Source organism: Heterocephalus glaber, unplaced genomic scaffold, assembly GCF_053883595.1.
Source record: "Heterocephalus glaber isolate CG9 unplaced genomic scaffold, H.glaber_assembly_v1.0 deba00001531, whole genome shotgun sequence".
NCBI lineage: Eukaryota > Metazoa > Chordata > Mammalia > Rodentia > Bathyergidae > Heterocephalus > Heterocephalus glaber.
In genome coordinates this window covers 2,872,762-2,898,751 of record NW_028258329.1, presented here as the reverse complement: position 1 = coordinate 2,898,751, position 25,990 = coordinate 2,872,762, and positions in this window count along the sequence as shown.

Genomic DNA, 25,990 nt, shown 5'->3' with positions numbered 1-25,990 from the left:
AACAGAACAACCAGTTTGTTGTGTTTTGTCTGTTTGTTTGTTTTTTGTTTATTGCAAATCAGTGGTTTCTGTATGAAGGAAAATAAAATGAAAAAGGAAACTCTAATGTAAAACACACTTAAGATATTTCCCTAGAATAAATTGTAAAGTTAGCACTGAAGGTTTTGATCAGCTTCTGAAATTTTCTTCTCAATGGTAAGACTTATGTTTTGATTATTTAGGGAAGAATACTCATCTTGATTTGCCCTTTATTCATTAAGTCCAGATGACATTAAAAGTTAATATAAAGAAAAATTGTGCTCTTACTGTATATCTGTTCCTGTGCTTGGAACTACTTGTTAATAGTTTTTATTGATGCTGGCAGCAATAAGGAACATATAACTGCTGTATTATATGTTGTAGAATTGATTTAAACAACTTAAGTTTTTTTTTCATATAGGATACTTAAGCATTTCCACTATTGGAAGAAAAGCATATAGTTATTTTATATTGCGTTTTGTCTAAAGGACAGTTCTTGTTTTTTGAAAATCTTTCCACTTACATGGCTTCTAAACTATATAATGCAATTTGGAGCCTTTTTAGAAACAGAATTAAATGTCTTGTATAGTGCTACTGTTTTTTAATTAGAAGGTGATAAAATGTAAAACCAAATTTAAAAATTAAGCCCAAAAAATAAATGTTTAAGTTAGTTTAATGTAAGAAATTTATAAGGTTTTTTCTCCAATTTTTTTCTCCCACTTGAAAAGAAAGCACAGAATACTTCAAGTAGTTCCAGTAGAAACATCTTATTAAAACAATTGTGAAATCTAAAACATATTTTGGAGAATTTGAGTTTGTGAGAAGTAAACCATACCTGGCTTTTAACTATTCTGTTAAAAGTTCTTGTTTATCCTGATAATTGTAAGCCAACAGAGCAGCCTTAAGCAATTTCTGAATTTCTAACCTGTGAAGGCAGTAATTGAGTTAACTTGTTCTGAAACTGTTGAAACAAATTGTTGATTGTATTGACTATAATTTGATTTATAATTTTGCCAATGATGTAAAGTTTTATGATTAAAATTGCTGTGGTTGGTTGCATTACATGACATACAAAACTGTCCTCTATCTCACGTGAAATAAATATTTTATATGGTTTTACTAAAAAATAAGACTCATCTATCTGGTTACTTAGTTTACAAATTTGAGTTATATTTATTGAAACATGACATACTGTGCTCTTAGCTTCTACCTCAATTGTATTTTGTGCTGTTTTCCATTTCCATGCCTTGTCAATAACTTGTATAGTTAGTGGGTCAAATTCCAACTAAAAACTTTTGATGCCAATGGAAAAAAAATGTCCTAAAGGTACAGCATACTGCACAGGCCCATGTTTTCTTAATTCACACATTACACTGAAGTTTGAATATGCCTTATCCCAAGTGCTTGAAAACAAAAGTAGTTCAGATATGTTTGGAGATTTCAATATTCCTATGCATATAATAAGATACTGAGGATGGATACTCTAATCTAAATTAAAAATTCACTTTTGTGGGCCAGGGATTTGGCTCAGTGGCACCTCAAAAGTGCTTGCCTCGAAAGTGGAAGGCCCTGAGTTTGATCCCCGGTCCCAAGAAAAAAAGTTCACTTTTGTCTCATATATACTTGATTTAAATATCCTGAAGGTGATTTTATACAGCAATGTTGATAATTTTGTGTGTGAAACCAAGTTTCTCTATATGGATTTTCTGCCTGTGACATGTCAATGTTTGAATAGTGTCGGATTGTGGGACATTTAAAATTTAGGGCTTTCAGACCAGGAATGCATAATCCACCAATTAGAGAAATGTGCAATCTGTGTGATTTCCCTACTCTTGATTCATTGACTGACTTAGTGGGATATATCTATTTTTTTCTTTTTCCACTCTAATAATCTTGTCCACATCACCAACATTTCTTGCCTGAACATTGCAACTATCTCCTGGCTGGTCCTGATACAGTTCTTTGTCTATTGAATCTTATGAAATATTCTATAATGAGTAGCCCAGTTTAGCTTTATTTATTTATTTTCTTTTTAGTTCTTTTATTGGTACATTTTAGGTATACAATTCATTTACATTTATCACTGGGTGTTTGTACCTGTACATGATGTATCTTGGTTCTTATTTTTTTCCCCCATTACCTGTGAGCCCTTCACCTCCTCCACCCTTCCCTATTTACATAGACTTCATTTCCTTTTTTTTTTTTCTCATAGTTTTTCCTTTCCCTCTTTTCCTTTCCCCTTCCCCTCCCTTCACTCCTTCGTCTTTGGACCTTTTTTCCTATTTCAAATAATCAATTATTCATTTTAATCATTTTAATCCTTTTTACACTATCAGTTTCTTACACTAGAGAAACTATTTGGTATTTACTCATGTGTGTCCTATTTATTTCACTTAAGATTATGGCCTCAATATGCATCCACTTAGCTATAAATGTCTCTAGTTTCTCATTCTTTATGTCTGAGTAGTACTCCATTTTATAAAAAAAAATCACATTTACTTTATCCAGTTTCCAGCTGATGGGCAATTGGGCTGCTTCCAAGCTTTAGCTATTACAAACTGTGCTGCTATAAACATGGGTACACATATATCACTGTGGTACGATTCTTTTAATTCTTTTGGGAAGATGCCTAACAGGGGAATAGTTGGGTCAAATGGGACCTCTAGCCCTAGTTCTTTGAGGTATCTCCATATTGATTTCCACAGTGGTTGCACCAGTCTGCACTCCCACCAACAATGGAGAAGGGTTCCTTTCTCCCCACACCCATGCCAGCATTTCTTATTGGTTGATTTCTTGATAGCAGCCATTCTTTCTGGGGTGAGGTGGAATCTCAGTGTTGTTTTCATCTGCATCTCTCAAATGACCAGTGATGTTGAACATTTTTTCATATATTTGTTTGCTGCTTTTACTTCCTTAGCTGAGAAATGCCGGTTCATTTCAGATGCCCATTTTTGAATAGGGTCTTTGAATTTGGGGGGTCTGATTTTTTTCAATTCTTTATATATTCTAGATAGTAGTCCTTTGTCTGAGGTACAGCTGCTAAAAATTTTTTCCCATATTGTAGGTTGTCTGTTAGCTCTGTTGGTGGTTTCTTTTGCAGTGCAGAAGCTTTTTAATAAGATGAGATCCCAGTTGTTGATTCTTTCTACTAGTTCCTGTACTGCTGAGGTTTTGTTCATGAAGTCTTTTCCTATACCCATGTCTTCAGGAGTTCTACCTAACTTATCTTCCAGCAAGTTCAGTGTTTCTGTCTTAATATTTATATCTTTAATCCCCTCTTGAACAACCAATGGGTCACAGAGGTAATTAAAGAAGAAACTAAACAGTTTCTACAAGTAAATGAAAATGCCAGTACAATATACAGGAATCTATGGGACACATGAAACCAGTTCTATGCAGGAAACTCATAGCAGTGAATGCCCATATTAGGAAAACAGAGAAAACTCAGATAAATAACCTAATGCAGAACCTCAAGCTCCTAGAAGAAGAGCATAATGAATCCAAAGCTTGTACAAGAGAGGAGATTATAAAGATCAGGACAGAAATCAATGCAATGGAGACTAAGAGAACAATACAAAAAAAAATCAATGAATCAAAGAGTTGGTTTTTTGAAAGAATAAATAAAATCAATAAACCTTAAGCCAACCTTATCAAAAAAAAAAGGAAAGAAAAGGCACAAATACATGCAATTAAGAATGAAAAAGGTGAAGTCACAACAGATCAAACAGAAATCCAGAGGATCATCAATACCTACTTTGAGAACCTCTACTCCAATAAAATGGAAAACACAAAAGAAATGGGCAGATTCCTAGATACATATGAATTGACAAAGTTAAATGAAGAAGATATAGAAATTATAAACACCCCAGCTACAATGAGTGAAATTGAAAATGTAATAAAATATTTACCAACAAAGAAAAGCCCAGGTCCGAATGGCTTCACTGCTGAATTTTACAAGACATTTAAAGAAGAATTGATGCCATTACTCTTTAAACTCATCAAGGAAATTGAAAGGGAAGCAATACTTCCAAATTCATTCCTGGAAGCAAGTGTCACTTTGATTCCAAAACCAGGGAAAGATCAGACCCAAAAAGAGAACTACAGGCCAATCTCCATAATGAATATAGTGCAAAAATCCTCAACAAGATACTGGCAAACAGAATACAGAGGGTAATCAAGAAGATCATACACGCTGACCAAGTCGGATTTATCCCAGGGATGTAAGGATGATTCAACATTCATAAATCAACAAATGTAATACACCATATTAACAGAGTCAAGGACAAAAACCATATGATCATCTCAATAGATGCCGAAAAAGCATTCGACAAAATGCAGCACCCATTCATCATAAAAACTGTACAGAAAATTGGAAAAGAAGGTCTTTATCTTAACCTGATTAAGGCTGTCTATGAAAAACCAACAGCCAACATCATACTAAATGGTCAAAAACTGAAAACTCATGCTAAAATCAGGAGCAAGATAAGGATGCCCACTCTCACCACTCCTGTTCAATATAGTTCTGGAAACATTAGCCACAGCAATTACAAAAGAGAAAGAAATAAAAGGAATAAAGGTAGGAAAAGAAGAAATTAAACTGTCATTATTTGCTGATGATATGATACTTTACATAGAAGATCCAAAAAACTCTGCCAAAAGACTTGTAGACTTAATTGACAGATTCAGTAGAGGAGCTGGATACAAGGTCAACACTCAAAAAACAATAGCCTTCTATACATAAATAACAGACTCACTGAGAGAGAAATTAGGGAAACAATTCCTTTTACAATAGCATCCAAAAAAATGAAATATCTAGGAATCAATCTAACAAAGGAAGCAAAAGACCTCTACGCTGAAAACTACAGCACTCTGAAAAAAGAGATCGAAGAGGATACAAGAAAATGGAAAGACATCCCTTGCTCCTGGGTAGGAAGAACCAATATAGTAAAAATGGCCATACTTCTAAAACTACTATATAGATTCAATGCAATGCCAATTGAAATTCCAACAATGTACTTCACAGAACTAGAGAAAACAATCCAAAAATTCATTTGGAACCATAAGAGACCTAGAATAGCTAAAGCAATTCTAAGCAACAGAGACATGGCTGGGGTTATTACAATCCCCAACCTGCAACTATACTACAAAGCTACTGTGATAAAATCAGCATGGGTCTGGCAAAGGAACAGACCTGAGGATCAGTGGAATAGATTAGAAGATGCAGAAACAACTCCAGACATGCTCAGCCACCTCATCTTTGACAAAGGAGCCAACCACCATCATTGGAGGAAAGATAGCCTATTTAATAAATGGTGTTGGAAAAACTGGATTTCAACCTGCCAAAGATTGAAACTAGACCCATACCTGTCACCAGTTTAGCTTTAAAAAGCATTTGTACCCTAATAAGATCATACATCTTCCCACTTAAAGCCCTCCATTTGTGTTCCCTCACACTCAAGCCACATGCTTCACCAGTTTCTACAGAGACCTGCTCCTCAAAACTCATCTTCTGCCGCTTCTTTCCCCCTTCTAGTGGAAACCAGCCACATTACCTTCTCTCTGTTTCTTAAATGTATTCTCCCAGACTGTGTGATTGTGTGTGTTGTTTTCTCTGCCTAGGAGGATTGGTTCCAAGTTATCTACATGGATGCTTTCTTTAAAAACAAGAGAAGTTAGGGCTGGGAATGTAGCTCAGTGGTGCAGCATCTGCCTAGCAAGTGTGAGTCCCTGAGTTCAATTCCTGGTGAGAGAGAGAGAGAGAGAGAGAGAGAGAGAGAGAGGTTTCAGCTTGAACACTAAGTCCTCAGAAATATATTCCTTGAAGCCTGCCACTACTGAATTCTTTTATTTATTATAATAATTTTTGATAGAATTGTTAGGAAGTTCTATGCATAATATCATGAAAAGAAACCTTACAGAATGGGAGAAAATAACTGCAAGTTGACATGGGCTAAATATCCAGAATCAATGAGAAACACAAATATCTTAATGGTAAAACCAAGATAACCCAATTTCAAAATGGTTTAAAAATATAGATAGACACTTCTAAAGAGGAAATATACAAATGTAAATAGATGTATAAAAACTGATCAACACCGCTAAGCCATCAGGGAAATGCAAATCAAAACCACAAGAAGGTATCACCTCACTCCAGTTAGAATGGTTATTACTAGAAAAGATAAAGAAACCGCAAGTGCTGGCAATTATTAGAGAAAGTGGAAATATTGTACTGTTTCTTTCAAATGCAAATTAATATACTCCCTATGGAAAACAGTATGTAAGTGCCTTTAAATATTAAAATTGAACTAGCACATGATCCACCAATTCTACTTTTGGGAATATGTCCAGAGGAAATGAGATCAATATGTTGAAGAGATACCTGGACTCCCATGTTTATTGCAGCACTTCTCACAATATCCCAAAATTGGAATCAATATAAATGTCTACCAGTGGATGTACTGATAAAGAAAATGTACACAATGGAATGCTATTCAGCTGTATAAAATGATGAGATCCAGTCATTTGCAGAAATGCAGGTGCCACTGAGAACATTATATTAAAGGAATAAGCCAGGCTCAGAAAGAGAAGTACCATGTGATCACACACATATATGGACTGTAGAAAGTTTTGTGTCACTGGAGTTGAGACTAGAATAGTGACTCCCAGATCCTAGGAGAATAGGAAGGATGTGAGCTGGAGGAAGGTTAGTTAATTGCAACCATTGTACAGTTAGATAGGATGCATGAATTGTGATGTTCTATTGCACCACAGTTATAGATAATGTATAGCCTAACTCAAAATATCTAGAAGAGAGAATTTTGATTCTACTCATCACAAAGAAATAATCTTTATGCCTATGCATAGGCTAATTACCCTGGTATGATCACTACACAATATACACATGCTTCAAAACATGTCATTGTACTCTGTAAACAGCTACATTTATTACAAGTAAAGCAAAGATAAAAATAACACATAAAAAACAGGTTATCTGTAGGAAGTGGGAAGATTATTTTCAGATATGACAGAAACGAAACAACATCATTGTATCTAGAAAGGCAAGATAATGTTTAGGACTGATGATAAGCTAAAAAGGGAAGTTCTTTAATAAGGGGATGATTTTTCTATAACAGGATCCTGACGCAGTGCTAAGAGCATTGTGTGTCTCCACTCTAAGGATGTCAATCTGTGAGTCAGAGTATCTTATCTGGCGACACTCACCCGTGTTTTTTACTGTGTGGTCTTTCACACTAATAGGCCATTCTCAGAGGTTCTGGGCAAGGGCACATGCTGGCAGATGGCAGCAAAACAGGCCAGTGTAAGCGTCTGATTCCCCGAATTCTGTAACTCATAAATGGGGCCTCTTGTGATCCCGGAAAAGGGCCACATCTGACCCCAGCCCAGCCGCGCTTACTGTGGAGTTTCATGATAAGCAGATCTATTTCCTACTGGGCTGCCAGCTCTGTGAGACGTGTGTCTCTTCTTCATTATTCCTCAGATCTGACCGCAGCACTCTACTAACAGCAATTTCTCAATAAGCAAACTTCTAAGCTAGTCATTCCTCAATCGGATGAAAGTTAAGGAGTAAAGACTTAACACAGTATGTGTTTATCCACGGTCCAGCTGATAGACAAATATTCCTGGCATACATTCGAGATGCACAGAGCCTTCCCACAAAGAACAGGTTTTGTTGAAGTTTCCACACCCCAAGTGTTCAGGGCTCACAAAACAGGCAGCACTGTGCCTAATGACAAACCCACTGTCATTATTGGGAATTGGTCACTGGGTGAGAGGGCACCTATTGGTTCCTGAGAGCTAAACCCTAAAGCGATCTCACAATTGAGCTACAATGGAGCAAATAACTGTGTGGGCCTCTGAGCTCCCCCACCCTTAGTTAGGGGGAGGTTTATGTGGAGAGGTCTACTGAGACATGTTTAGTATAGGCATTAAGGTGAGGAAAATAGACACAATCTACGGATTTTGGAGTTTCTTGAATAGCAGAGATGAGAGGGAGGCAGAGAAGATGGTAGCAGGTGTAGATAAGCCACCATACCGTGATATAGGTTCAGTGATAGTGGGCATGGATTGAAGACACACAGGATTGGAGAATCACAAATAAGGTTATATTTAATAAAAATTTAAAAGTAGGGAAAGCTTTGCAGCAGAAGTTGCTAAATATAAATATGAAAGCATTAAAATACTGAGGGAGTAGACCTTGCAAACAGAAGCAAAGCATGAATGAAGGACCAGTGCACAAGGAGAAATGGGAAAGAGAATGTTGTATGCTGAGAAAACACGCTGCATTGAAGAACAAAGAATCCACTGTTGCTAAAGCTTTGAGTGTAGGAGTGTGTGTATCTGTGTCTCTGTGTACATGTGAGTGTGTGCACGTATGCCAGTGTGGGTATGTATCTGTAAAGATGAGCAGATAATGCTATGAAACATACACAATTTTCTAAGAATTTTGACATCATTTATTCTAATAGTAAGAGGCCTGTGAAGCTCTGAGACAAAGAAAAATGTATGATCTGATTTACTTTTGGGGTGAGAGGAAATGACATCCATACTTCCAAATTCTTATATTGTTTTAGGCTACTTTCTATCTAGATAAAACCTCTGGGGTTTGAAGATAATTATTAGGGAAGGCACCAATAATTGATGTCACCGGGAGCTTCTGAAAATAATCCAGCCCTCAGAGGGGGTGAATGCACCCTTAACAAGAGAAGGCCACTGCACTCACTGGGTTGCCTCCGATGCTTTTGAACAGATTAAGTTTCTCACAGAGAAAATTAGCTATGGTGCAGAAAGGGCATTCTTTTTCCTTCTGTGCACTGGATGAATGAGGCAGCATGCTTAGCTTTCCCCTACAGGGCCAGCAGACAATGAGAAACACCACCTAGCCACCTCCTCGGCACTAATAATGAGTTATCATAAGCTGAGCTGAAACAAAGGGATGATGGAGTGGTGGACATATGAGGTGGCATAAAGAGGTGCCTCGTATCCAGGCCCATGTATGCTCAAGTACAGCAGGAAGTAGGGAAGACAGGCCAGGGGCCAACGTCAAGGCAAAGATTCAAGGAGGGAAACTGGAAGGGGCAGAGAGGACATTTGTTAGAGGTGATGCGACCTTCTCCACAGGAGACATCTTCCCAGAACTGGGAGAGCAGCACATGATCGTGAGACCCACAGACCAAGGCACGGGCCACAATTTCTTTTGCAGATTCAAAATTCTATGCCTTTTGTAGTAAGTTAAAGAGCTCTGCAGAAAAGGGGTTTACACATTGTGGTTCAGCAGCCATTTGTCTCAGAGGAAGAAGGTCCATAACAGGGTAGATCCACCCCTCTCCAAAGTCATCACATGGCATTGGGCTAAGCATCAACTGGTTAATTTTCCACCTGCAAAACAACAAGGCTACCTCTAACTTTTCTGTCCTCATTATGGGATTGGTTGTGTGTGCTGAATGGAAGAAGAGAGGGCTCTTCCTGTTGGCTTAGAAAAATCATCCTGGCTAGGAGGAGAGAATGGATTAGGTGGGTAAAATTTAGCAGGCTGGGGGAGCCTGTGGAAATGGTCGCAGCCATCCAATAAAGGGCAGATGTTAGCTCAAGCGAAGAAGCGACAGACAGCTCAGCAAAACAACCAATTTCATGATTTAGAGAAGTCAGAACACATTCATTACATGGATTCAAGCACAAGATACAGAACAGGAAATAAGATAACATCACATTTTTTGCTTGAGTGACAGGTGGATTCAGGAATCCTTAACTGGGCAAGAGAACATGAAATGCAGGTACAGAGGTGGACAGTGAGGTTTCACATCCAGTTTGTGTTACACAGGCTGATTCATCTATTTGTTTATTTGTTTATTCTTTTTTATTCTGTAAAAATGTTGAGTGATTCAGAAAACATGTGATTAAAGATAAAAGCACAGGGTGTGGCAGGGTGGTCAGCATTCAGTGGTAGAACCTTGGATGGCATGAGAGACAGAAGAACGAGGACAGCACGAGAAGAGAAACAGGCTGAGGATCTTAGAAAATGGCCATGGAACTGGTGGCACTGAGGGAAGGACCTACGACAGAAAATGAGGGCAAAGGAACACAAAGAACAGCAGAGGCACTAGGACAAATGATGTGTACATCATCCAATAAAGGAGAGCGTACAGTATTGCACACAGATGTGGTGGTGGGAAATTGTACATATGCTTTAGAATAAGTGGGACAGTAAGGATAGGATTCAGGTGATTTATGAAAAAGAAAAAAATGAAGAAGTAAAATCGAGGTCCTAAATATGAATTCTAAAAGAGAGGAATGTTACAGGGAAAGAGCTCAACGGAAGTGGCGAAGAAAGGCAAGTGATTGTGAGTGAGAATATGTTTTCTTGTGTGTGTATTTGTGTGTGAGCATGTGTTTGAGTGGAAGCAGAGCTGTGCTTTTGTTTCTGTATGAGGATAGTTTGTGTTTTGTGGTAGTATGTATATTTCTGTACTTTTGGGCATGTGTTATTGAGAGTGTATAAAATGTGTTGTGAGAATGTTATTTTGCTGTGTATGGGTGTTGTTTGTGTGTAATTGTGCATGTTCTGTGTGTTTGAATGTGTTTTTGTCTATGAGCACTTGAGAGAGTGTATTTTTCCATGTGAGACTCTCTTATGTACGGTGGACCCTTGGCTTGGGAACTCATTCTGTTCCTGAGGGCTGGTTGTGACTCATGTTGGTCAGTGAAGGCTCAGCTCCTCTACGCAGCCTTCAGAGTCTCTCTCCTGTGTCCAGCCAGATCTTAGTGTCCTCAGAGAGACACCGGCCAGGATTTCTCAACCTCACACAGGAAAGGACGCTATCATGTTCCTTCCAGAACTCTTTAGGGTTAAATCTGCATCTCAGACTATCGGAAAGCACAAGCAGCCAGCATTCGAGTGGTAACTCAAGATTTTGCTCGTAAGTTAAACTAAAATTCCAATTGTAACCCAAATTGTTTGTATGTTGGGCTGGTAGTAACTCTAAGGTCCACTGTATGTGTGTGTATATATATATATATATATATGTGTGTGTGTGTATGTGCGTGTGTGGGGGTGGGGGTGGGTGGGTGTGTCTGTGTATGTTTCTCTGTTTGCGTATGAATGCATTTGTATGTGCTAGCATACACTTGTGTGTTTCTCTGTGTATTGTGTGTGGGGTTTGAATTGCGTCTCTGTGTGGGTTCATTTTTACATGCTTCTCTGTCAGTGCGTGTGTGTGTGTGTGTATTTGTACTTGTCTTTGTGTGTATTTTATGTTTGTGGCATTTTGCATATTTTGTGTATGTGTGTTAGAGGGTTCTGACACTCTATGACTGTGTGTGGTATCATAAAACAGGGTGTTTGAGTGTGTCCACATGTGTTAATGTGTAGCTTTGTATGTATTTTAGGGGATGATAATGTATGTGTGTATATGTGTTTTAAAGTAATTCATGTGAGTGAATGTACATGTATGGAACTGTGTATTGAAGTGAGAATATGCCCTATATCTCTGTTTACATGTGAGAAAGTCTATTTCTGTGTGTACACATGCACAAGCATGTGTATCAGTGTGTGTTTAAATGTGTGACTATATTCTTATGTATGTTTATGGGCAAAACTATGTGTGTGAATGTGTTGTGTATGTGTGTATCTCTGTGAGTGCTGTATGTCTGGTGTCTGTAGAAATGTACAAATTGATGTGTTTGTGAGTGCATTTGTGTGTCAGTATGTTTATTCCTCAGGGCATGCAACAGTGTGAGACTTTGTAGGCATTTGTGTATGTTTGTGTGTGAAAGTACATGATTCTGTGTTAATGTATGAGTTTGTGTGTAGTGTATGTGTTTAGAAGTGTGTGCATGTGTGTATTAATCACGTGTAAATGGATGTCAGTGTATCTGTTTATTTCTGTTTGCAAGCGTGCCGGTGTATGCAGTTGTGTGTGCATCTCTGTGTGAGTCTGTCCACGCATGTGTGGTGTGTGTGTGTCTTAGGCTGACCTTGGTACATGCCCACTTTGTTAGAGAATAGAGATGGCCAGGAAGAAGGGACAAACATGTTGTCTTTTCTTTCTTTGGTGGCATTAGGGATTGAACGCAGGACCTTTGCTCTGTTATAAACCTAGCCTGTTCTATATTTTAAAACAAGGAATCAGTAAGCTGCTACGTTATCCAGGCTGGTATGAACTTGTGATCCTCCTGCCTCGGGCTCTCAGAGTGCACCACAACCAACTAGAGGTCTGTTGATTTCTACATGCGTCTGCAGTAACATTGAAATGAGCTCCAGGAATTTCTGTATGTGGAATTAAAAAGAGAAGTGTGGTAATGGCGCTCTTCGGCCACACGAGGGAGCCTCTGCCACATTTATTGCGTACGATCGTCATTTCAAGTCCACTGTCCCGAACAAAAACCCAAGTCCTTGGTCACTGCCTGGGAGTCCGTAGAAATTCTCATTTCTCCGCTGTTCGCCCTACCCTTTCGCACAAATCTTAGATCCAAGAGAGCTGCGGCAGCGGTGCTCGCCGGATGCATCCAGATAAGACCAGCTAGTAATGACGCTTGAGCTGCGCGCGCCGGGGCTCTGCAACAGGCTGCATGGGTTACAAGCCACTGTCATCCTCCCGCTTCCCGTGCCGACAGCGGCTCCACAGGCAGGCGCCTCACTAGGAGAGAGGAGGAAGCAGATGGGCGGCCTTTCCCTGCTCTTCAAGCGGCAGGCATGGGGCTGAGCACTGAGATAGCTTCATTTTAGAATTCAGAAAGACCTTCAGTGTCGGGTTCTGCCTTTTCCTGCAGGTATGATTTCTATTTTAACAGGTCTTCAGTGGCTATGTTGGGAAATATCTTGCACTCGATGCAGGCCGAAGGTCTGTGTTCACTGCATCACAAGACCGAGCCTGTGAGCACCCAATTGGGGCGAGAGCCAGGCAGATGAGTAGAGTCCGGGCGCCAGGAGTATGCAGGGGTGAAGCCCTCCCTGGCTTTCTCTCTGCCCACACCTCAGGGGCGGCCTGTTGTGCCTGTAATTAATGCAGTGCCTGGGGGGTAGGACGGACAAGCTTGTTGGGCTGCCCAGGTGCTAACTGTACAATTGTCTGTTGGGTCTCCCCAGGAAAGGGATGGGCTTTCATGTTTTTCGGATAATATTTATGACAGACAACAATCATGACTGACAACAGTGTCTGAGAGCTTTTCTTTGTTTACTGATATAAACAGATATATTCTTATGGACTAGTATCTAATTCTTTTGGTTATCAGAGTGGCACTGTTTAGAATGGGCTGTGTTCAGGTATGCTTATTACAATATAATAAGCACATACACATAGACCTTAAAAAAATCTATTGCTATAAGCAATTTTAGTTTGAGGTGAGGTACCAGTATGGTAAAGTTCCCATTATATAATTTGTACTTTAGAATGCTTATATATCTAGTGAACTCAAATGTATGTAACACTATTCTATCATGAACAGCCCAAGCTATCTTTTAAAACATATGTGTCATCATGAGATCATACATTTTTCATGCTTAAAATCCTCCATTTGTGTTCTCTTACAGTCAGCCAACTGTAAATGCTTCACCACTTTCTACAGAGCCTAGGGGACCCGATTCTACTTCCTGCTTGAATCTAATTTTCCGATACCCTTTCCCTCTCAATAGAAATAAGTCATACTACTTTCTTTCTGTTTCTTAAACATACTCTCCCAGACTGTACCCGTATGTGTGTGTTTGTGTGTGTGTGTGTGTGTGTGTGTGGTTTTCTATGAATAGAAGAATTGACTCTGACTTTTCTACATGCATATCTTCTTTAGAAACATGGGAGATTTCAGATCCAACCCATTGTCCTCAAAGATATGTTATCCCCTTCATTATTCAGAAAAGTTAACAGTAGCTACAATGGCAGAAATCCCCAAATCTCATAACTGTAGTACATGTGATGTTATATTATGATGTTTTGGATATACCTTACTTTAAATGCTTGTGAACAGATATGTTTCTGACTTCAGATACTTTTTAACTTTGTAATATATCATAACACAAATTTCTAAACATGAAATTTGTTTATATTTCACATACACATAGCCTGAAGGCAATTGGCTTAGGCATTTTCCTTCAGTTGGACACTTGCAACTTAAAGGGAGAGATGTTTATTTGGTTCCTGATTTATAAAGGGTTCATCTCTATTTAATTGGCTCAGAGACAGCATGGGGATAGCAGAGGAGTCTGGGGAAGGAAAGGTATGGTAGCAGCCAAGAATCAGAGGCTAGAGCAAGCAGCCTGAGAGGGCAGTAAGCCCCCAGCTGGCACCCCAGTGACCTGCCTCCAACCAGATCCCTCTGATGAATACTTGGGCTAATGTAACAGAGCAAATGCTCTAACCTCATGCAATCCTATTTTCTCCTGTGTTTATGTTTATGATGTTTATTTTCTATCCTTCAAATCTACTGTATTCTTTTATAAGTTCAAATAGATTTTATTAGTGCTTACATTAGATAGTATCTTGAAGGGAGAACCTACAGAAGGAGTAAAGATAATTACAAATATACAAGTGGTAAATATCAAGAATTTATAATGAAAACAAACAACTCAATTGCAAAATCTAAATAATCCAATTTTTGAATTTCCTAAAGATATGAATAGACATTTTCAAGAGAAGATATAGAAATGGTTAATGGATATAGTAAAATGCTCAACCTAGGACAATGCCCTAGGAAAAGACAATGAAGTATCACAACCCCAGGAAACCCAGCAGAATGAATCCATTGGGCATGACAAATTAAACGCAAAGGGGGAGAATCCAACAAAAAGAAAAAGTCATGACAAGGCTTTTAAAACTTTTGACTTCATCTCCCTAATGAGTGTATAATTCAGTCTTGTTATTGTGCTGATTGGTATTTTTCTGATTCTAGAGTTGTACACCATTCCTTGTGCTTTACTGGCTATTTATCATCTTCTCATGTCTACATTTTAATTGAGTTGTCTATTAATGAGCTCTAAGAATTCTTTATATATTCTGGTCATAGGTTATATGCAATGTATATATGGTCTGTTTAAGGACTACTTTTCATTTTAATGATGTCATTTAAAGTTCTAATTTTGATGGAATCTCATTTATCAATTTTTTTCTTTTGTACATCATGTCTTTTGTGTCCTAGGTAGTTCTTGCCTACCCTAAATTCATAAACATTTTCCCTTATAATTTCTTCTTAAAGTTTTATACTTTTAGGCTTTCATATTTAGGTTCATAGATCCCTTCAAGTTATTTTCATGTATGGAAAAAAAGGGTTGAGGTTAATTTTTTATATACGGATACCAGGTGTTCTAGTGCCGTTTGCTGAAAACACTATCTTTTCCTCTGCTCTTGAATTGAGTTTATATTCTATAAAATGCTAATGTTAAATAATCTTTCAAAACTCAGTGGACCATATATGTGTGGGTCTATTTCTAGATTCTCTGTTTTATTCCAGTGATCTATATGTCTTTCCTTACAACAACACTCCCTTGATTACTGTAGCTTTAGAAGAAGTCTTAAAATTGGGTGCTAAATGTCTTCCAACACTGTTTTTGTTTTTGTTTTTGGCTTTTCTGGGTCCTTTGTACTCCTACATAGCTTTTAAATTTCAATATCCAATTCTTCATTTATAGCAAGTATACACAGATCTGAATTTTTATATACACCTTGTGTTTTCTAATCCTGCTAAATTCAAGTACAAGTTCTAGGGGCTCCTAGAGATTTCTTAGTATTTTCTCTGTAGATGATCATTTCATCTACATATAAAGACTTTGCTTCTGCCGTGCCAATCCTATCCTAGTTGTGTCATTTTATTGCCAGACTATTTTGGTGGGGACTAGGTTTCAAAGTTTAATGGAAAGATTAAGAGTAAGCATATCTGCCCTTGTTCCCCACCTTAAGGAGAAAGCATTGTATCTTCTCCATTCATACAAGGTGTTCTTGCTGGAAGTATGAAGTACATGTCTTTAATTTGTTGAGAAGTTTCTGTTCTACTTCTAGTCTCTTGATAGCTTTTACCATGAACAGCTGTAGAATTTGGTCCAATACTTTTTCTCCAACTAGTGACAGGATCATATGGCTTTTTCCTTTCCTCTGTTAAAATGATGACTTTTGGGGGTGGATCTTCCAATGCTGAACCAACACTGCCATCCCTATAACAAAACCACTTTCTACATCCTGCCGGATCTGACTTCCGATAGTTTGTTTTGTTGAATTTCTATCTATGTTCATACTTTTTTCTTCTATTATCTTTATCCAGTTTTAGGATTAGCACAATGTTGAGTTCCTAAAATGAGGGGAGAAGTGTTCCTTCTTCTTTCTGCTTTAATTGTTTTATCAATTTATCAGTTAAAATGTTTATGAGCCTGTTGTTGTCATATAGGTAGGTTTTCAAGCTAGGAATATACTTTCTTTAATAGGTGCTATTCAAATTTTATATTTCCTCCAGAGCTAGTTTCATTAATTGGTCTTCTAAGTTACTTCTTAGAAGTTATCAAATTTATTTCAAAACAGATTTTTGTAATATGCTTTCTATATCATTTAAATTCTGTAAAATCTGTGGTAATGTCTCCTAGATCTTAATATTGTAATTTTAAAAATGTATAACTGATATTGTGTAACAGGAAGAAAAGGTCTAAAAGAGCAGGGGAATTGGGAGGGGTAGGGGAAGGGAAAAAAGGGAAAGGAAAAAATATGAGAAGAGGAAATAAATGGAAACAATGTCTTTGCAAATAGGGAAGGGTGGAGGGGGTGAAGGGAGGGCAAGGGAAGGGGAAAAAATAAGAACCAAGAGACTCATGTAATGGTAGAAGATCCCAATGATGACTGTAACTGTATTTTATACCTAAAATGTACCAATAAAGTTAATGGGGGAAAAAAAGAAAAAAAATCTAAGTAATCCAATTTTTAAATTGCCTGAAGATATGAATAGACATTTTCAAGAGAAGATATAGAAATGGTTAATGAATATAGTAAAATGCTCAACCTCACTAACACAACATGGAAATGCACAAAAACCACAATGATGTATCACTTCACTCCTATTAGAATGGCTAATACCAAAGAGACAAAAACTAACAAATGCTGACAAGGAGGCAGAGAAAGGGGAATTCTTATGCACTGTTACTTTAAATATGATTTAATACAGCCACTTTGGGAAACAGTATGTAAATTCCTTAAAATGTTAAAATTAGAATACCTTATGATCCAGCAATTCTACTTCTTGGTATATATCCAAAAGGAATGAAACCAGCATGGTGAAGAAGCATCTACACCCCATGCTACTGTAGCACAGCCAAATATTGAAATCAACATAAATGTCTATCAGTGGATGTATTGATAAAGAAAAAGTGCCACATCCACAATGGAATATTATTGCACCACATAAAATGATGCAATTTAGCCATTTGCACAAACATAGATGAGTTGACATTAAGGTAAATGACATAAGCCAAGTTAAGAAAAAAATATCCAATGGTTTCTTTGGTATGTGGGTTATAAGAAATTTTATCTCATTGAAGTTGATTGTGAAATAGTGATTACCACACCCTGGGGAGAGAAGGAAGGCTCCCTGCTGTGGAGTTGGTCAATAGATACAATGTTACAGTTAGTTCAGAGGCATAAGCTGTGATTTCTACTACACAGGAGGGTGACTACAGCTATAGATATAGCATTGCAAATTTTAAAATATCCTGAAGAGAGGATTTTGAATGTCCTCATTCCAAGACATAAGCAGTGTTTAAGGTTATGGCTACCATAATGACACTAATATGATCATGAGTAATATACATATGCATCAAACATACACAACTATTGGGTCAAGAGAAAATAAAAGTAACAGCCAAAAAACAAAGCCTTAAGAGGTGGAGAGACTATTGTGATGGAAGACCAAAAGGAAAGGATAACATTTGATCTTAGGGGGTAAAGTGAAGCTCTGGTGTGATGGCAGGAAATAAAAGCAAGTACACTTAAAGCATGGGTGATTTTTATAACAGAATCCTTATTCAGTGCTAACTACATCATATTTCTTCCCTCTGTGGAAAAGCAAATCCATTATTCATTGAAGAACTTGTCTGTGGTCACATCTACCTGAGCTTTCTTGTTTGTATTCAATGACTCTTTCCATTTGTAAGTAATTTTTGAGCAAATATTGGGTTAGGTGACACACTGAGAGATAGCAAAAAAAAAATAATCAGAAAACCTAAGCTCCTAATATGGGTTGAGTCTACAACTTTAATAGAAACTGTGCTCCTCTGGACCCAGAAAGGGGCTCACTCATGTCCTAGGCCAGGCAAGAGGTGCTGTAGTTGTTGTGGAGTTCTACAATAAGCAGCTTCCAGATCTGTGATGTAAGAGTGGGTCTTCTTAGGTCACTATTGATTCCTTGGGTCTAAGCACAATGCCTAGCTCACAGTACATGCTCAAGAAATGTTCTGAATAAATGATTAAATTGGCAAAGCTAGCTATTCTTAAACTGAATGAAGTTTAACTACCAAGAAACTTCACCATCTCTCAGACAAATATCTATGGCACATAGGTGGGCTCCATAGACCCTTTACAGAAAGAGTGGGCTATACTGAATTTTCTATGCATAAAGTCCTCCAGGTTGACCACTCAGCTGTCACTTTGTCTAATGACAGAGACAATGCCATTGTTTGGAATCAAGCATTGGGCTAACATGTGGCTCTTGGTTCCTGGAAACCAAAGACAGAGAGGAATGAGAAAGAGAGAGAGAAAAATGATATAAGCCAGAAAAACCATGGTGCCTTCCAGCAACTGGGGGAAGATTATTGTTGCTAAAGCTGTGTGTGTGTGTGTGTGTGTACATGTGTGCATGTGTAGGTATCTGGAAATATAAGGAAAAGCTGCAATGAAAGATCTCATACATTGTGGAATGATGTTTAGATTTTATTTATTCTAATAGTAACTGGAGGTGTCTGAAGGTTCTTAGTCAAGTGAATAGTATGATCAGATTCACTTTCTAGGAGAGGCAAAAAAATGACATCCATCATCCCACCCTCCTCAAATCTTCTAAATATCCTCTGTACAGCTAACACTCTGGAGATTTGGGCAAATCACCAGTAACTCCTAATGCTGTAAGGAGGTTGAAAAATAACCAAAGCTTCAGAAGGGATAAATGATACCCTAGGAAAGCAAGATCATTGCATTCAACTGGGTTGTTGTGATACCTGTTACTGTTTAGATGTAAAACCCTCCAAAATATCTCATGTGTTTAGGAAAGGGACTGGGTCACGAGCACCACTGATTACTTGATGGCCAAATGTGATGCTAGGAGATGGGGCCTATTGGATGAGGCGGGTTACAAGGGATATGACTCAAAAGGTGCCTCTCTCTCCCTGGCTCCTCCCTCCTCCCCCTGCTTCCTGGTTGTTGTGATGTGAGACGCTTTGCTTCTCTGTACCTTTCTTTCCATCATGCCATTTCGGCCTTGGAGCCAGGCAACCATGAACTGCAACCAAGACCAAAGTAAAGCCCTACTCCTGTAAGTTTGAGTGTTGATAGCTTGTCCCGGTGACCAGAGACTAACTAAGGCAATGCTTCGTGTAGGTTCAGGTTTTTTACGAATGTGAACCACCTATGGCTCAGAAAGTATACCTTTTCTTTTGCCTGCTAAGGGATGAGGCTGCATTTTCATCTTTCCGTCCAGAGCCATCAGGCAGAGAAAAAAAAAAATCACTTAACAATTCTCCAGCAGCAGCTGAGTTATCATACACTGAGATGAAACAAAAGTGACCGACAGGCAGGGGAAACATGAAGTGACGTAAAACAGATCCCAGCATCCAGGATTACCTTGTGTTCCAAGAGAGGTGTCATCAGAGAAAGTAAATGTGGCACCCAGACCAAGGAGCAACTTATTCCAGGGTCAATAACTGTGGCAAGGGACACAGAGAAAATGCGAGTTAGGAGACAATACATCCTTCTTCAACCTGACTATGACTTTTGATTGGCAATTTTAATTCACTGAGTCTTTTCTTTTTTTTTGTCCCGGGAATCTAACTCAGGACCTTGCGCCTGTGAGGCAGGCAGAACCACTGAGCTAAACCCCCAACCCTTCATTGAGGTATTTTTTTTTTTGCACTTTATTAAATTCTTTTATTGGTACATTGTAGGTATACAACACAATTACATTTCTCATTGGGAATTGTACCTTTACATGATGCATCTTGGTTCTTATTTTTTTCCCCATTCCTAGCCCTCCCTTCACCCCCTCCACCCTTCCCTATTTACAAAGACTTTATTTCCATTGTTTCCATTTCTCAGCATTTTTCATTTCCCTTCTTTCCTTTCCCCTGCCCCTCCCACTACCCCTAACCCTGTGGACCTTTTCTTCCTATTTTGCATTATCGATTATTCATTCTAATCATTGGTACATTTTAGGTATACAACATAATGACATTCATCATTGGAAATTTGCACCTTTACATAGTCTCTCTTGGTTCTTATTTTTCACCCTTGCACAGCCCTCCCTTCAACCCCTCCATTCCTCCCTATTTACAAAGATTTTGTTCCTATTTTTCCATTTTCTCATATTAATCCCATTCCCTTCTATCCTTTCCCCTAGCCCTCCCACTTCCTTCCCCTTTGCCCCTTTTCTTCCTATTTCACATTACCTATTATACATTTTAGTCCTTATTTACACTTTCAGTTTCTCACACCAGAGAAACTATTCGGTATTTATACATGTGTCCTATTTATTTCACTTAAGAGTATCGCCTCAGTGTGCATCCACTTAGCTATAAATATCTCTAATTTCTCATTTTTTATGGCTGAGTAGTACTCTATTTTATAAAAAACCACATTTTCTTTATCCAGTCTCTAGTTGATGGCATTTGGGCTGCTTACAAGTTTTAGCTATCACAAACTGTGCTGCTATGAACATGGGTGCACATATATCACTGTGGTATGATTCTTTTAATTCTTTGGGGAAGATCTCCAGCAGTGAAATAGTGGGGCCAAATGGGACTTCCAGTCCTAGTTCTTTGAGGTATCTCCATACTGATTTCCACAGTGGTTGCACCAATCTACACTCCCACCAGTGGTGGAGCAGGGTTCCTCTTTCCCCACAGCCCAAGCAGCATTTGTTATTGGTTGATTTCATGATAGCAGCCATTCTTTCTGGAGTGAAGTGGAATCTCAGCGTTGTTTTCATTTGCATATCTGGAATGACCAGTGATGTTGAACATTTTTTCATGTATTTCTTTGCTATTTCTACTTCTTTGTCTGAGAAATGTCTGTTCATTTCAGATGCCCATTTTCGGATTAGGTCTTTAAATTTGAGAGGTCTAATCTTTTTAAGTTCTTTATAGATTCGAGATAGTAGACCTTTGTCTGAGAAAGAGCAGGTGAAGATTTTTTCCCACATTGTGGGTTGACTCTTCACACTGCTGGTAGTTTCTCTTGCTTTGCAGAAGCTTTTTAATAAGAAGAGATCCCACTTGTTGATTGTTTGTGCTAGTTCATGGGCAACTGAGGTTTTGTTCATAAAATCTTTTCCTACACCGATGTCTTCAAGGGTTCTACCTAACCCCTGTTCCAACTGGTTCAGAGTTTCTATTTTAATATTTAGATCTTTAATCCATTTTGATTTTAGTTTAGTGCATGGTGAGAGATATAGGTCTAGTTTTAATCTTTGGCAAGTTAAAGCCCAATTTTTCCAGCACCATTTATTAAAGAGGCTATCTTTCCTCCAGTGAGGGTGTTTGGCTCCTTTATCGAAGATGAGATGGCTAAGTGTGTCTGGCGTTGTTTCTGCGTCTTCTAATCTGTTCCACTGGTCCTCAGGTCTGTTTCTTTGTCAGTACCATGCTGGCTTTATTGGAGTAGCTTTGTAGTATAGTTGCAGGTTGGGGATTGTGATACCCCCTGCCGTGTCTCTGTTACCTAGAATTGCTTTTGCTATTCTGGGTCTCTTCTTGTTCCAAATGAATTTTTGGATTGCTTTCTCAAGGTCCATGAAGTATGCTGCTGGGATCTCATTTGGAATTGCATTAAATCTATATAGCAGTTTTGAAAGTATGGCCATTTTCACTATATTAATCCTTCCTACCCAGGAGCAGGGGATGTCTGTCCATTTTCTGATATAATCTTCAATCTCTCTTTTCAGAGTGCCATAGTTTTCAGAGAAGAGGTCTTTGATTTCTTTCGTTAGGTTGATTCCTAGGTATTTCAGTTTTTTGGATGCTATTGTGAAAGGAATTATTTGCCCTATTTCTCTCTCAGTGAGTCTGTCATTCATGTAGAGGAAAGCTATTGATTTTTGTGTGTTGACCTTGTAACCAGCTACTTGACTGAATTTGGTTATTAAGTCTAGAAGACTTTTGTGGAGTTCTTGGGGTCTTCTATATAGAGTATCATGTCATCTGCAAATAATGACAATTTGACTTCTTCATTACCTATCTTTATTCCTTTTATTTCTTTCTCTTGTCTAATTGCCATGGCTAATGTTTCCAGAACTATATTGAACAAGAGTGGTGATAGTGGACATCCTTGTCTTGTTCCTGATTTTAGTGTGAAGGATTTCAGTTTTTTACCATTTAGTGTGATATTGGCTGTTGGTTTTTCATAGATGGCTTCTATCAGTTCGAGGTAGAGACCATCTATTCCAATTTTTTGTAGGGTTTTTATCATAAATGCACATTGGATATTGTCAAATGCTTTTTCTGCATCTATGGAGATAATCATATGGTTTTTGTCCGTGGCTCTGCTGATACAGTGTATTACATCAATCGATTTGCATATATTGAACCATCCCTGCATCCCTGGGATGAATCCCACTTGATCAGGGTGTATGATCTTCTTGATGATCTTCTGCATTCTGTATGCCATTATCTTATTAAGGATTTTTGCATCTATGTTCATTAGTGAGATTGGCCTATAGTTCTCCTTTTCAGTTGGGTCTTCTCTGCTTTGGGGATCAAGGTGATGCTTGCTTCCAGGAATGAATTTGGGAGTATTGCTTCCCTTTCAATTTCATTGAAGTGTTTAAACAGTAGTGGCAGCAGTTCCTCTCTAAATGTCTTGTAGAATTCAGAGGTGAAGCTTTCAGGGCCCAGGCTTTTCTTAGTTGATAAGTTTTTAATTACATTTTCAATTTCATTGGTTGATATTGGGTTGATCAGAATTTTTAGGTCTTCTTCATTCAACTTTGGTAATTCATATGTATCTAGGAATCTGTCCATTTCTTCTGTGTTGTCCATCTTATTGGCGTATAGGTTCTGGAAGTAGGTATTGATGATCCTCTGGATTTCTGCTGGGTCTGTTGTAATTTCACCCTTTTCATTCCTAATTGCATGGATTTGGGCCTTTTCTTTCCTTTTTCTGATAAGGTTGGCTAAGGGTTTGTCAATTTTGTTGATTATTTCGAAGAACCAACTCTTGGCTTCATTGATTTTTTTGTATCATTTTCTTAGTCTCCATTGCATTGACTTCTCCTCTGATCTTTATAATTTGCTCCCTTGTATGAGCTCTGGGGTTGTCCTGTTCTTCTTTTTCTAGAAGTTTGAGGCTCAGCATCAGGTTGTTTAATTGGGCTCATTCTGTTTTCCTAAAATGCGTATTCACTGCTATGAATTTCCCTCTTAAGACTGCTTTCATTGTGTCCCATGGATTCCGATATGTTGTGTTGTCATTGTCATTTAATTGAAGGAACTGTATGATTTCTTCTTTAATTTCCTCTGTGACTCATTGGTTATTCAGAAGTGTGTTGTTCAATTTCCATGTGTTTATGAAATTTTTCCAGTTTCTTTTGCTATGGATCTCCATTTTCATCGCACTATGGTGTGATAATATACAGGGGATAACTTCAATTCCTTTGCACTTACTTAAACATGTTCTATGTGTGAGTATGTGGTCTATTTTGGAGAATGACCCATGTGCAGCTGAGCAGAATGTGTATTCTGATTTTGTGGGGTGGAAGACTCTGTAAACATCTGTTAAGTTCATTTGTTCAAGAGTTCAATTGAGTTCTTCTATTTCATTACTTATTTTTTGTGTAGTTGATCTATCTATTTGTGACAGTGGGGTATTGAGGTCCCCCACTACAATTGTATTAGTGCATATATGACTTTTCATGTCCGTTAGTATTTGTTTTATATAGTTGGGCACACTAGTGTTTGGTGCATAGATATTTATGATTCTCATCTCTTCCTCTTGAATTGTCCCCTTTACAAGGATGTAGTGTCCTTCTTCATCTCTCTTAATCAGTGTTGATTTGAAATCTACTTGATCTGCCAAGAGGATAGCTACTCCTGCTTTTCTTCGGGTTCCTGTTGCATGGAGTATTGTTTTCCACCCTTTAACTTTCAGTCTATGAGGTTCCTTTTGAATGAAGTGTGTTTCTTGTATGCAGCATATTGTTGGATTTTGCTTCTTGGCCCATTCTGCCCATCTATTTCTTTTGATTGGTGTATTGAGACCATTAACAGTGATGGTTATAACTGAAATGTATTGACTTATCATTGCCATGACTTTTTTTTTGTTGGGTTCTCCCCCTTTACATTTAATTTCTTGTCATGCCAGATGGGTTCATTCTGCTTTGCTTCCTGGGGTTGTGATCCTCAATGTCTGTTCCTAGAATATTGTGTAAAATTGTTTGGAGTGCTGGTTTGGTATTCATGAAGATCCTAAGGTGCTCCTTGTCATGAAAGTATCTTATTTCTCCATCAATTTTGAAAGATAGCTTTGCAGGGTTTATCAATCTGGGTTGGAGGCTGTTTTCTTTTAGGGCTTGGAATATGTCACTCCGAGCTCTTCTTGCCTTGATGGTTTGTGTTGAGAAGTCTGCTGTGATTCTGATGGGCTTTCCTTTGTATGTGATTTGCTTCTTTTCTCTAACTGCTTGTAGAACTTTGTTCTTCTGTTGTGTTTCTGGAATCTTAACAATTATATGCCTATGTGTAGATTTTTTTTGATCAAGGCTGTTTGGAGTCCTATATGCCTCACTTATCTGTATGTCAAGTTCTTTTTCCCTGCTTGGGAAGTTTTCTGCCATTATTTCTGTGAAGAGATTTTTTTTTTTATGTCATCCTCACTCTCTCCTGTTTCTTCATTGACTCCAATCAGTCTTATGTTATTCTTTTTTGCATCATGTAGCAGCTGCTGGATTGACTTCTCATGTTCCCTTATAATTTTGAAGCAATTTTTCTTTTCCTGGTCACTAATTGCAATCTTATCTTCTATTGAAATTCTGTCCTCACATTGGCTCATTCTGATGTGTAGACTTTCAATGGAGTTTTTCATGTCCTAGAAATCTATTTGCATCTGTTTTATGGATTCCATTTGTTTCCTATGTTGGGGTTCCATCATGTTACTGAGCTCCTCTCTAGATTTATTAATCATGTCTTGCACTAGGAGCACAATTTCTCCTGTAATCTGAGAAATTATTTCTGATTTCATTTTTTCCAGATCCCCTTTTGTTGTCAGTTCAGTGGGTCCAGGTGGTTGAGTATCAGAGTTTTCCATCTCATTTCCCTTTGGGGTTGCTGTAGATGATCTGGAAGTCTGATTTGGAGACTTATTTACACGTTTTCTCATTTCGACTGGTAGGGGGGCTGTTGGCACCTGCACGGATTACCTCCTCTGAGCTGGGAGAGGTGGGACAGGGGCCGGGAGCAGTGGTAGGGATGGTGTCCCAAATGCCCTTTCCTGTGGGCTGGGAGCAGTGGGAGGGATGGTAGCTGGGAAGCCCCTTCCTCTGGGCCAGGAGCAGTGGGACAGTGGCTCAGAAGCCCCTACCTCTGGGCCGGGAGCAGTGGGACTCAGTACCGTGGTCTGGTGGTCCGGTGTCCTCTGGGTCTTTGTAGTGTGGAACCAGGTGGCTGTACAGGGGAGCGGGGTGGGGGGGTGTCCAGTGGATTGTTGGGTGGGCACGGGCTCATTTGGCATGTTCTGCAGGACTCGTGACCTCGGCAGGGCGTGTGGTGCAGACCTGCCTCTCACTGAGTTTTTATGTA